Source organism: Pleurodeles waltl, chromosome 8 (assembly GCF_031143425.1).
Source record: "Pleurodeles waltl isolate 20211129_DDA chromosome 8, aPleWal1.hap1.20221129, whole genome shotgun sequence".
Classification (NCBI taxonomy): domain Eukaryota; kingdom Metazoa; phylum Chordata; class Amphibia; order Caudata; family Salamandridae; genus Pleurodeles; species Pleurodeles waltl.
Genome location: NC_090447.1, coordinates 647777751 through 647791394, shown reverse-complemented (window position 1 = coordinate 647791394; position 13644 = coordinate 647777751).

The following is a 13644-nucleotide window of genomic DNA, read 5'->3' as shown; positions in this document are numbered from 1 at the left end:
AGCATTAAAGACGGATAATGTGACTTTTGAGATCAGATCTGACCTATCTAAAATTACAATGGATAGACAGTGGGAGCTGGGAAAAAGGCTAGATGAATTTAAAAAACTCGGAGCTACGGCTCAATTGAAATTCCCAGCATTCTTACGAATAATGTATAATAACAAAATGCATAATATAAGGGAGATAGATAAGGCAGATGAATTGTTAGATGCTATAAGGAAAGAACAGGCTGATCATGTGTAATATTTGTAATAAGTTTTGGAATTTTGAGCCCCCAGGTAGGCAGGGTACTCTAAAATTAGGCCCATGGTGGCTGATATAGTGGGGGGGTTCTCCATGGGAGGGGCTAGGGAGGGGGGCTACAAGGGGGTTGGTTCCTTGTAATAAGGACAGAAATGGTTCCTCATTCACCTAGACGGTGGGGTGGTGGGTTAGTTTTAAATGACTAAAATTGGTACGGGCCAGGGGGAGGGCAGGTCTATGATAAAATTTCTCTCTTGGAATATTAATGGGTTGAGGACTAAGTCGAGACAAAACAAAATTCTACAATATTTAAAGGATTCTCCGGCGCAAATTTTAATTTTGCAGGAGACTCATTTGGCTGCAGACGAATGTAAAGAGTTATTTAAGACTCAAAAGTGGGTACAAATGTGTTTTTGCACCTCCCACAATTTTCATACAAGGGGGGTAGTCATTTTAATTAAACAAGGATTTCAAGCCAGACCTGAAATTTTCTGAAGGCAGTATTGAGCAGTCCATGTAATTCACCAATTATGGGTTTGCAATAGCCCTGTGGGAAAGTTTGAATTGTCCAGGATTTGAGAAAAATAAATGAGATTGTGGTGAAATGTTGTCCTGTGGTGCCAAATCCAGCTGTGATAATATTTTAGATTCAATGTGATGCCGAGAGGTTCACTGTCATTGATTTGTCGCATGCCTTCTTTTCTGTGCCTCTTCATGAGGATAGTAAATTTTTCTTTTGTTTCAAGTTTTTGGATCGAGTTTATTGCTGGTCCAGAATTCCTCAAAGGTTTTCAGAGTCACCTTCCATATTCAATCAGATTTTGAAAAAGAATTGGGAGTAATTAGCATTGCCTTTTAAATCGACCTTGGTGCAGTACGTTGATGACTTGCTGATTGCGTCCAAAACAAGAGACGAGTGCAAGTATGATACGATTGCCCTGTTGAACCATTTGGGAAAGAATGGTCACAAAGTGTCTCTGCTTAAATTGCAATATTGTCAAAAAGTAGTGAAATATTTGGGTCACCAGATTGAGAAGCGATCAAGAAAGATATCCAGAGAAAGGATTACAGCTATATTGCAGATAAATCCCCCGACCACACAGAGAGATGTCAGGATGTTCTTATGGATGGTAGGCTACTGTTGCCAATGGATTCCAAATTTTTCATTAATTTCAAGACCATTGCAAAAGCTGACCCATAAGGAAGTCACTGATCCCCTAGTGTTAGACCAGGATGGAATGGAAGCATTCACTGAATTGAGAGAGAGTCAGTGCAAGACTCCTGTGTTGGGTATTTGCCTGATTACACAACACCTTTTACATTGTTTTGTCATGAGCGTGATGCATGTTATTTATCTGTCTTGACACAGGTCCATGGAGGTGTAAACCGCCCAGTAGCACATTTTTAAGCTACATTGAACCCAGTTGCAGCAGCCTTACCAGGTTGATTGCGTGCCGTTGCAACAGTTGGTCAGAGTCTTCCACAGTGTGAAGGCATTGCGATGGGACATCCCCTGACTGTAATGGTCCCTCCCTCTTTTGGGATTCTACTTACAAGGACTAAAACCCAATATTTGACTGGTGCGAGGTTGATCAGATATGAAACGAGTATTCCAGGGTCACCAAGTGTGTCATTGAAAAGCTGTACAGTGCTGAATCCGGCAACCTTACTTCCAAATGAAAATGTTGAAATTGAAAAGATGGAAGATGTTGAGTATAATTGTCTTGAAGTAACTGACTTGTGCACAAAACCGAGGCATGACATTAGAGACACCCGATTGGAAGAAAATGACCAAATTGTCTTTATTGATGGTTCTTGTCTGAGAGACAATGCAGGGACACTAGGAGAAGGATATGCTGTGTGTACAAGTACTGGCATTTTGGAAGCTTCTTGGCTTCAAGGAGTGTATTCTGCCCAAGTAGGGGTACTGGTAGCATGCCATGTTTCTGCTTAGCTGAAAGTTACAATATATACGGATAGCCAGTATGGATTTGGAATAGTCCATGATTTTGGCCAGTTGTGGTCACAGAGAGGTTTCATGACCTCTTCTGGTTCACCAGTGAGAAATGGTGAGAGAATTAAAGAATTGTTACATGCTTTTCAAATGCCTGAAAAGATTGCTGTGGTGAAATGCAGTGCACATCTGAAGTCGCAGGACTTCATATCATTGGGAAATGGACATGCGGATTAAGTTACAAGGTTTTGCGCATTGAACTGTATATCATTCAAAGACAAGTGGGAACTATTATCTGAAGAACATAAAACCTGTACAGGCTATGCATTGATAGTAATTGACACCTTGGAGGAATTGAAAATGTTGCAAAATAATGCAGACAGGGAGGAAAAACGTTCATGGAGCAAAGTGAAATGTGTGCAAAGACAAGATGAATTGTGGGTTTCAGAAGGGGGTCAATTGGTTTTACCTAATAGTCAGTTGTCTCAGATAGAGAGGTACTATCACGGTCAAGCACATATTGGGAGGGATGCCATGATTCGGTTTTTCAAACATGATTGGTTTAAACCAAAGTTTAGACAGGTTGCTGAAGCAGTTTGCCATCAATGTGTCATTTGGCAACAACTAAACTCAGGGAAAGGGACAGTGGTTAATTTGAGCCACATTGGAAGAGCGGGAGGTCCATTCAGCAGAATGCAGATGGATTTTATTGAGATGCCTGTGTGTGGAGGTTTGAGGTATGTGTTGATGATTGTTTGCATCTTTAGTCACTGGATTGAAGCAGTAGTGAAACTACTGCTTAAGGAACTGATACTGTGTTTCGGGTTTCTGATCTTTTTAGAATCAGATAGGGGAAGTCACTTCAACAATGAAGTAATTAAATAACTGTGTGCAGCATTGAATATTCAGCAGAAGTTGCATTATAGTTATCACCCTCAACAATCAGGACTCGTGGGACATATGAGTGGTATCTTGAAGTCAAGAGTTGCAAAGATGTGCGCGTCCACAGATTTTGAAATGGCCTGACACATTGCCTTTAGTGTTGATGTCAATAAGAAACACACCTGACAGGAAGACAGGATTGTCGCCACGTGAAATCCTTATGGGCCGAGCCATGAGGTTGCCAGCAGTGCCTGCAAATACACTTGTCAACATTACAGATGATATGGTGTTGGACTACTGCAAAGGTCTGGCTGATGTGGTTCACTCTTTCTCTCAGCAGGTAGAAGCCACCACACTGTCACCGATCCATGACCCAGGGCAGAACCTGAGAGCTGGAGACTGGGTTGTGGTCCGGAAACACGTGAGGAAAATATGTTTGGCACCTCGCTGGAAGGGGCCATATCAGGTTGTTCTGATAACTACTACAGCTGTGAAGTGTGTTGGAAATCCGAATTGGATTCATGCAAGTCATATGAAGAAAGTCTCATGTCCACTGGATCATGAGGAAGAAGAGTCGTTGTGAGTACCAACAACAGTGAAACAAGTCTCAGGGCCGGAAAGAGAACAAAGGGGAAATGAGACCGGATCTGAGCCCATTGAGGATGGTTCATTCACTCCCGTGAGAGACGAAGAAGAAGACCTCTAGGAGGGTGACGGAGAGCCTATCTCAATTGAGGCAGCAGGAGAGCCTAGTCAGAGGAGGGCTTTCTAGAGAAGCAGACAAACCTGAGAGACTAAAAGAGCAATTGTAATACCCAGAGGGAAAAGGAGTTGAGGTGGATCAGAGCTGTTGTTATCTAACTCCTCTTGAACCAATTGCAGGTCGATCAAGAGAAAACACTGCAGAACGAGAAGAAGGTTCAAGTTTGACTCTGAAGAGAACACTGACAAAAGATTCACTGAAAGGTTATAAGTAGCCAAAATCGAAGTAGAAAGAGAAAAGGAAGTGGTTGTTGCGGCAACAATAGAGGAAGAACTAGATACAACATGGAGAGAAGATCTAAGTGAAGGAGAATTGAATGGTGATTGAAAGTTGAAAAGAAAGAGAATAGCAAGCCCAAGATAAGCAGGTTCTGAATGGGCGTGTGCAATTACAAGTAAGTGGCAGCAAGAATTTTTGCCTTTTTGTTTTTATAGAGATATTCCGGGTCAGTATTTTGGCACTTGAAGAATGCGGATAAACTGAACTGTTGAAACAATCTGAGAGAACATTTTTGACAAAAAGAGACTGTTGAAAATAACCGGAAGAGACATTGATAACCTGATTTGACTTTTGAAACCTAATTTTGACAAGCTGCTTACTGATTTTGAGACGGGATCCTGGAAGTGAGAAAGAAAGCTTTAAATAATTGCTGAAAGAATGATTTTCTATTTTTGATTTTTGCTGCAGTTTTTCAAAATTTTCTTCTGCTTTCTGATTCTTTACAGATCATGAGTAACATTAGCCAGCAGGATAGAAATACTAGGCACTGTAAATATATGAGTATTGGTTTGGCAATTATGTGTGGGATATTGTTTGTGGTGTTGATTGTGGGTATTTTCTGTTCTTGATAAGAGTGAAGCCAACCATACTTCTGCTTTTGAGACAATTACTGCACTAATGGCAATAGTGAAGTTTAGTTTAGATAAGAAATATTTGCATGTGGATACTATTGCGCCAGGATAACTTTCTTCTAATGTCTTCTATCGCTTATTGAGTGAGTATGTTGAGACGCTGGATGCGAGGAATTATTATGTGTGTACACAGATTCCTTCATCAGTTGAAGAAGGAGTTACATATCATAGCTTGCCCATAACCTATGGAATATGTTGTAGCCTGCTACTAACAAGATTTTAATCCAGGAGTGCAGTGTTTTGGTTTGTCCCTATAATTAGGTATTGGAGTAGAGTAGCTAGGGATAATGACATAGTAATAGTCAGGGGTTTCCTTGAACCTACATCACTGTTTGGCATAGTATATGCACATAGGAATAATCTGACATGCTTACTTACACCTTTAAAGAAAAGCTTCTTAGATCACAAAGATGACAGGAGGAAGGCATTGAAGGAGAAGTTGGAAAAAGGTTTAGAGAAAAGGACTTACAGAAATGATTATGCTTATAGTGCAATTAAAACGCAAGGGAAATTAGCTGTAGATGCTCAACATGTAGGGAAATTTTGTATATACAGGCCTAAATCACGCACTGACACCCTATTTGTGGGAACGAATGAATGTAAGCATGTTTTTTTGTTTCAGAGTAAATGGACGTTTATGTTGAATGGACAGAACCCGGCAATTCTTGGAATTTATTATATCTGTGGTCTTAATGCTTAGTACCATCTTCCAAGAGGATGGCATGGAACATGTTATTTGGGGATAGTTTTCCCAAAGATTTATCAAATGGATGGTTTGAAGACGTTTCTGAAAGTGACTGAATTACATCATATGAGACAGAAGAGGGAGTCCACTTCTGGTATAGCGGGAGATATATTTGGAGCAGTGATTCCTTCAGTGGGAGCCATTCTGAATTCGATAAAGATTTGAAAGTTGTCTACTATTGTGGATAACATGCTGACATTTTTTTCAGGGGCCATACTCCAGATAGACACTGTGAGAAAGTAGCCTCTTTCTAGCCTTGTTACCCCCACTTTTGGCCTGTTTGTGAGTATATGTCAGGTGTTTTCACTGTCTCACTGGAATCCTGCTAGCCAGGGCCCAGTGCTCATAGTGAAAACCCTATGTTTTCAGTATGTTTGTTATGTGTCACTGGGACCCTGCTAGCCAGGACCTCAGTGCTCATAAGTTTGTGACCTATATGTATGTATTCCCTGTGTGATGCCTAACTGTCTCACTGAGGCTCTGCTAACCAGAACCCCAGTGGTTATGCTCTCTCTGTACAAATTGTCACTAACAGGCTAGTGACCAATTTCACCAATTCATATTGGCCCACTGGAACACCCTTATAATTCCCTAGTATATGGTACTGAGGTACCCAGGGTATTGGGGTTCCAGGAGATCCCTATGGGCTGCAGCATTTCTTTTGCCACACATAGGGAGCTCTGACAATTCTTACACAGGCCTGACACTGCAGCCTGAGTGAAATAACGTCCACGTTATTTCACAGCCATTTACCACTGCACTTAAGTAACTTATAAGTCACCTATATGTCTAACCTTTACCCAGTAAAGGTTGGGTGCTAAGTTACTTAGTGTGTGGGCACCCTGGCACTAGCCAAGGTGCCCCCACATTGTTCAGGGCCAATTCCCCGGACTTTGTGAGTGCAGGGACACCATTACACGCGTGCACTATACATAGGTCACTACCTATGTATAGCTTCACAATGGTAACTCCGAATATGGCCATGTAACAATTCTAAGATCATGGAATTGCCCCACCAATGCCATCCTGGTATTGGGGAGACAATCCCATGATTCCCTGGGTCTCTAGCACAGACCCGGGTACTGCCAAACTGCCTTTCCCGGGGTTTCACTGCAGCTGCTGCTGCTGCCAACCCCTCAGACAGGTTTCTGCCCTCCTGGGGTCCAGCCAGGCTTGGCCCAGGAAGGCAGAACAAAGGACTTCCTCAGAGAGAGGGTGTTACACCCTCTCCCTTTGGAAAAAGGTGTCAGGGCTGGGGAGGAGTAGCCTCCCCCAGCCTCTGGAAATTCTTTGATGGGCACAGATGGTGCCCATCTCTGCATAAGCCAGTCTACACCGGTTCAGGGATCCCTCAGCCCTGCTCTGGCGCGAAACTGGACAAAGGAAAGGGGAGTGACCACTCCCCTGACCTGCACCTCCCCTGGGAGGTGCCCAGAGCTCCTCCAGTGTGCTCCAGACCTCTGCCATCTTGGAAACAGAGGTGCTGCTGGCACACTGGACTGCTCTGAGTGGCCAGGGCCAGCAGGTGATGTCAGAGACTCCTTCTGATGGGCTCCTTCAGGTGTTGCTAGCCTATCCTCTCTCCTAGGTACCCAAACCTCCTTTTCTGGCTATTTAGGGTCTTTGCTTTGGGGAATTCCTTAGATAACGAATGCAAGAGCTCATCAGAGTTCCTCTGCATCTCTCTCTTCACCTTCTGCCAAGGAATCGACTGCTGACCGCGCTGGAAGCCTGCAACACTGCAACAAAGTAGCAAAGACGACTACTGCGACCTTGTAACGCTGATCCTGCCGCCTTCTCGACTGTTTTCCTGGTGGTGCATGCTGTGGGGGTAGTTTGCCTCCTCTCTGCACTAGAAGCTCCGAAGAAATCTCCTGTGGGTCGACTGAATCTTCCCCCTGCAACCGCAGGCACCAAAGAACTGCATCACCGGTCCTCTGGGTCTCCTCTCAGCACGACGAGCGAGGTCCCTTGAACTCAGCAACTCTGTCCAAGTGACTCCCACAGTCCAGTGACTCTTCAGTCCAAGTTTGGTGGAGGTAAGTCCTTGCCTCCCCACGCTAGACTGCATTGTTGGGAACCGCATGTTTTGCAGCTACTCCGGCTCCTGTGCACTCTTCGAGGATTTCCTTTGTGCACAGCCAAGCCTGGGTCCCCGGCACTCTAACCTGCATTGCACGACTTCCTGAGTTGTCCTCTGGCTTCGTGGGACCCTCTTGTGCAACTTTGGGTGAGCTCCAGTTCACTCCACTTTGTAGTGCCTGTTCCAGCCCTTCTGCGGGTGCTGCTTGCTTCTGAGTGGGCTCTTTGTCTTGCTGGATGCCCCCTCTGTCCCCTCACGCAATTGGTGACATCCTGGTCCCTCCTGGGCCACAGCAGCATCCAAAAACCCCAACTGCGACCCTTGCAGCTAGCAAGGCTTGTTTGCAGTCTTTCTGCTGGAAAATACTTCTGCACAACTCTTCACGACGTGGGACATCCATCCTCCAAAGGGGAAGTTTCTAGCCCTTGTCGTTCATGCAGAATCCTCAGCTTCTACCATCCGGTGGCAGCTTCTTTGCATCCACAGCTGGCATTTCCTGGGCATCTGCCCACTCCCGACTTGATCGTGACTTTTGGACTTGTTCCACAGGTACTCTCGTCTGGAAATCCATTGTTGTTGCATTGCTGGTGTTGGTCTTTCCTGCAGAATTCCCCTATCACGACTTCTGTGCTCTTTGGGGAACTTAGGTGCACTTTGCACCCACTTTTCAGGGTCTTGGGGTGGGCTATTTTTCTAACCCTCACTGTTTTCTTACAGTCCCAGCAACCCTCTACTGGGTCACATAGGTTTGGGGTCCATTCGTGGTTCGCATTCCACTTCTAGAGTATATGGTTTGTGTTGCCCCTGTCCCTATGTGCCCCCATTGCATTCCATTGTGACTATACATTGTTTGCACTGCTTTCTATTGCTATTACTGCATATTTTGGTATTGTGTATATATATCTTGTGTATATTTGCTATCCTCATACTGAGGGTACTCACTGAGATACTTTTGGAATATTGTCATAAAAATAAAGTACCTTTATTTTTAGTATATCTGTGTATTGTGTTTTCTTATGATTTTGTGCATATGACACTAGTGGTACTGTAGGAGCTTCACTCGTCTCCTAGTTCAGCCTAAGCTGCTCTGCTGACCTACCTTTTCTATCAGCCTAAGCTGCTAGACACCCCTCTACACTAATAAGGGATACCTGGGCCTGGTGCAAGGTGTAAGTACCCCTTGGTACTCACTACAAGACAGTCCAGCCTCCTACAGACTCTGAGTTAGCTGCTGATAGAGCTATGACTCTTCAGAATCGTCTTGCATTAGACATTCTGTTAGGGAGGGATGGTGGAATCTGTGGGATCATTAATTCTAGGCATTGTTGTTCGTATATTCCTGATAACAGTGAAGAAATTAGAGGCTTAGGGCCAGATGTATCAAAAAGCCTTATTACATTTCTTAAATTGCGAATTTTACGAAATCGCAAAATAGGATGTATGAAATTTGCAATTCAATAATAGCGATTTCTTAAAATTCGCAATCACTATTACTGAATCGCAATTAGAGATTGGGACTCCATTCATCCCTATGAGCGTGTTGGCCCATAGGTGCGAATGGTTTTGCATTTCCCAATTTGTGAATTCCAGTTAGGAATTCACAAATTAGATAATGCAAACCCCAGGGTGCTGGGGGCCTAAGGGCCCCTCTGATGCAGCCCAAAAAAAATATTTGCAGACATGTGAAGCACACACATGCCCTAGCGCTACATATCATTTTTAAAAATGCATTTCTAATGCATCTTTAAAAATTGCACATGGTTACAACCAAATTGGATTTGGTGGTAATTGCATTTCCTAAATGCCCAATTCGCATTTAGGAAATGCTTGATACATGTGCTTTAAAAAACACAAATAGGAATTCCCTATTTGCGATCTCCTATTTATAGGCAACTTTCGAGTCTCTATATGGGGTCGCAATTTTAAGGAATCACTATTTTAGCGATTCTTAAAAATTGCACAGCGAATGCCTTTCATACATCTCAAAAGGCATTTTTGGATTCTCAAACAGCCGATTTTTGTGATCTGCACCGCATGCAAATGCAAAAATGTTTGATACATCTGGCCCTTAATTAATGATCTGACTAATGAAAGTGCTGATTTGAAAGAATTGAAAGAACCAGGTGTTTGGGAAAATGTTGGCAAAGGATTTGCTTCAGTGGGAATTGGCTCAGCAACATTTGGAATGGGATACTGCTGAAAATCTTGCAAGGGATATTAGGGCCAGATGTAGGAAGCCGTTTGCATGGTGCAAACTGCTAAAATCACAGTTTGCGCCATGCAAACAGCCTAACGCGATGCTCATTCACAAATTGCGAGTCGGTACCGACTCGCAATTTGGGAATGCGACTCGCAAATAGGAAGGGGTGTTCCTTTTCTATTTGCGACTTGCATCGCAATGCAGAATTGCTTTGTGACCGAGAACTCGCAGTTACCACCAGTGTCACACTGGTGGTAACTCATTCGCAAAAGGGAAGGGGTCCCCATGGGACCCTTTCCCCTTTGTGAATGTGGACATAAAGGTTTTTTCAGAGCAGGCAGTGGTCCAATGGACCACTGCCTACACTGAAAAAACTAAACCAAATGCTTTCGTAATTTTTTTCATTTTTCAACTCGTTTTCCTTTAAGGAAAACGGGCTGCAAAATGAAAAAAAAAAACTGCTTTATTTAAAAAGCAGTCACAGACATGGAGGTCTGCTGACTTCAGCAGGCCACCATCCCTGTGAGTGCAGGGACACGCTATGGGGTCAAAATGCGGCCCACCTCATTAATATTGATGAGGTGGGTCTTTGCGACCCCATAGCGAGTCGCAGACGGTGTCTGAGACACCGTTCTGCATCACAATTTGCGATTCGGAAATTGCAAGTCGCACAGACTCGCAATTTCCGAATCGCAAATTCGGACCTTACTACATCTGGCCCTTAGTTATTGTGATTTGTGTAATTGGAATATGGGGATTGTGTAAATTATGCAAAAGGATTACATTGTAGAGATCAAAGAATAGTCAGAGGAGGGAAGAAAAGGGAAAAATTGTACAGGGAGAATTCAAAAGAGAAACAAAAGTATAAAGACATTGAGTTGACAGAATTTTAGCTGATGCAAAAATTTGTGGATGGTACGTAGTGTGATGACACATTTATCATCAGAGGAGGGATTGCTAGGGCAGGTGTATTAATAAAATTATTAACAAGTGTTCATGTATTCTGAATAAGGGAATTGTGTAGAAGATATAATAATGTAGAAAATGATGCACGCATTTGAAAATGTGATTACGAAGAGTCGCCGCCAATGTTCACAAAGTGTACTTACTAGTAGTTTAATATTTTTAAATGTTGAATATATGTTTGACTGATGTAGGAATATTTCATATTAAGGGTTATGCATTATGTTCTAGCTTTATTAATTGTAGGCCTTAACTTAGCGAAGGTCTTGGCCTACCTGCCAGGCCTCATGTCAAAGCTGTGTTTCTTAATGTTTAATGAATGGCTGTCCTAGAGAATTAAACTGTGATTTTCCCTTTTGCATTGTTTAAATGTGCTCGTATTTGAGAATCCTTTCCCATGGGAACCGACTACTAGAAGATGCTGTTTTTGCTAATGTAACATTTCGTGTGCAATGTGTGTGAGACTGACTTTCTCAGGAGAAGAACAATGGAGATACTGACTGGAGTGGAAGCTGCAACAATATGGTAACCTTACAAGCCGGATGATGAGGACATTAAAGGACAAGCCTATCAATGACATGTGAATGGAATAATTGTAGAATTCACAGATTTGGAGTTTTAGTTTTATTGGACAAAGTGTGAACATGCGATTAATTGACCAGTGGGGATTTGGGAAGTAGTTTTACTAGTTTTCATTTAACAGAACTGAACTGAGAAGAACCCAGCATTCTGCATTTTTGCATTTAGCACAGCATTCTAGTATTGCCGTAGCTCATTCTTGCCCATTTTGTGTCCAGACAAGAGAACTCCTGATGCTCAATCCTGATTGCCTTGCTGATTGACTGATGTCCTGAGGACAAAGACTGACTCTGCTTGCTGATCCACACTGAAGATAGGTATTATGAATTAGACTGTTGATTATTATGCATATTTGCTTTTTCTTTCAAGGTACCAACTGCACTGTTTTGATCGAGCCATAGTTTGATGTTTTTCCAAATTTGTGTTACTAAATTGTTTCGCATGAAGGCCAACATGCTGATGCTAATCTGAGGTTAGGTAAGGATCTTCACTAATGAAATTGTGCTAACAGGGAATAATGGTTGATAAATTTCTCCGCTCAATTTTAATGTCTGTAATCACGTCAATGCAGTTGATTTTGCTATTAATTTGTACCATAACCTTAGACTGTGTTGTAGTTCAAGCTCTGATTAGATTACGTTTCTTCCACCGCTTTGGGCAGCCAGTATTGTTTCTGTATGTGTTTCATTTGATTTTGAGATTAATCTACATGACCTTAGCATTGTTAATATAGGGAAATAAATATTCTAATTTTTACTAATAGGTGTGGTGATTCATGACTGAAAGGTCATGGTGCGTGACAATTACTGACGCTCTTGGTTACTACTGTTATTGATTGTTGTTGATTATTGATGTTGTGCATTGGTTATTGATTATTGATTTGCATGTACTGGAACTATGGTAAGAACCTCTTAATTGCGAGTCAAAAGGTTAATCAACCCGGGTCCCCTTGTAAGTTTAATTATTAAAGTCAGATGCGCTAACATGTTCTAAACTTCAACATGAAGCTTATTTTTCCAAAGTTGCAGGTGCTGAAGTTAACAAAGACATCAATGAGCATGAGGAAATGCTACTAGATGACAGGAGTATTCTGGCATGGACAGATATAGCTTTTGAGATTCCTGAATGTGAGGGTGTATCAAGGACGGGAGCTGAAGACTTCAGAAGACCAAGTTATTAATTGTAACTGCCTTATAGTTTTATTTTTCAAATGACAGTTTTTGTCATGATGTCATCACATCTGGGAAAAAATGAGATTAGAGTAGTTTAGATAGCAAGGGATTCAGACTCTAACTACCCCTTGCTTAGTGTGGACCTTTTTGAGGTACAGACCTCACATTTTCTAGGTGGATTTATGCCACTGCACCTCTCTTAGATGGAATCTTCCACTGAAGTTCCATTTGCTAACTTTTCTTAGCTATTCTTTTAGAATTAGAGTAATTTAGGAGCAAGAATCATTGGTTAGGCAAGATAACTTAATTTTAGAATACAAAGATCAAAAGTTTTCCTGATTTTCCACATTGTTGCTATCAAAGATGTGGTCTTTTTTATGTTGCTTTAGTTTAATATTGTGTGAAACCTTAACTCTCCATTGGTGATTTTGTATCTCTATACTATGATTTTGAGACTGACCTATGTAACTTTGGCTTCAGGTCTGCAATAAAGCCTTTGAAACTTTAATTTGGATTCTGAGGTTTAATGTGTGACTATTGAGTTACACTGTAATCGATTTGAATGATTTGATAAATTATCTCTTCACCCTCAGAACAGAGAAGAAAAGATCCATCGGATCCCAGATGAAAAGATTGGGTCCCAGCCTCCATCAGATGGTAGCAAACATTGATGATTCTCTTTCTGAATTGAGAAGAACTGGAGTTAGGCTCTAGAATAGTTAGTCTCCACAGACCAAACCCTAGTGTCCATGCCCATATTTGGAGAATTGGCAAAGTTGTGGAGGATCAAAAGAGAGTTGTATTGGCAGCGGAAGAGTTAGTGTCAATAGGATTGCAGGGTGCAGCAGTTTGCATTTAGCTTCCAGTAAGTGTGAAACTGGATGGTGTTTTGAGGGAATGTTTGCATGTTGAGTGAGTGTGGTGCTTTATAGAGCGTTGAAATGGTTATCAAGTCTGATGTGGCATAAGATCCCAGGATAGTATATAAGGTGTAGAAGACACCATCTATATTGTCTGCTGATTCGTTGTGTTCGTTGTGAGACGTCCTCAACTGCGCAGTTAAAAAACAGATTTACTTTGCATGAGTGTGAGACAAATTGGTATCATGGATATTAATGCAAAAGGAGAAACTGTACTGATTTAGATGT